This window comes from Oncorhynchus mykiss, chromosome 8 (assembly GCF_057628025.1).
Source record: "Oncorhynchus mykiss isolate SJ-2025 chromosome 8, ASM5762802v1, whole genome shotgun sequence".
In the NCBI taxonomy this organism is placed as follows: Eukaryota; Metazoa; Chordata; class Actinopteri; order Salmoniformes; family Salmonidae; genus Oncorhynchus; species Oncorhynchus mykiss.
In genome coordinates this window covers 29,390,542-29,390,912 of record NC_143029.1, presented here as the reverse complement: position 1 = coordinate 29,390,912, position 371 = coordinate 29,390,542, and positions in this window count along the sequence as shown.

Genomic DNA, 371 nt, shown 5'->3' with positions numbered 1-371 from the left:
TGGAAAGTGTCTTACTGGTCATTTCTATAACATTAGTAGAACAAATACTACATTTTATTTGGTAAAATGAATAAAGGTTGATGTATTTCTCATATTTGCCATGAATATTAGGCCTAATAGTCTTCTTTGTAACTGACCTTTTTGACAATTTATCTTGGTTGGTTCTACGTAACTGTCATTGCCATCAGCGTAAGTGTTTCAGTGGATTTAATAATGACTTGCGTTCATTGTAAACCCTGTTTTTGTGCAAACAAAACCATACAATCATTTGATACAGGACAAACACAGGTCCACCTCTGACGCAAAACTGCCTTTATTAGTTCTAAGAAAGCACTCTGATTGAGCTCTCGGAGAGCTGTGCAATAGGAAAT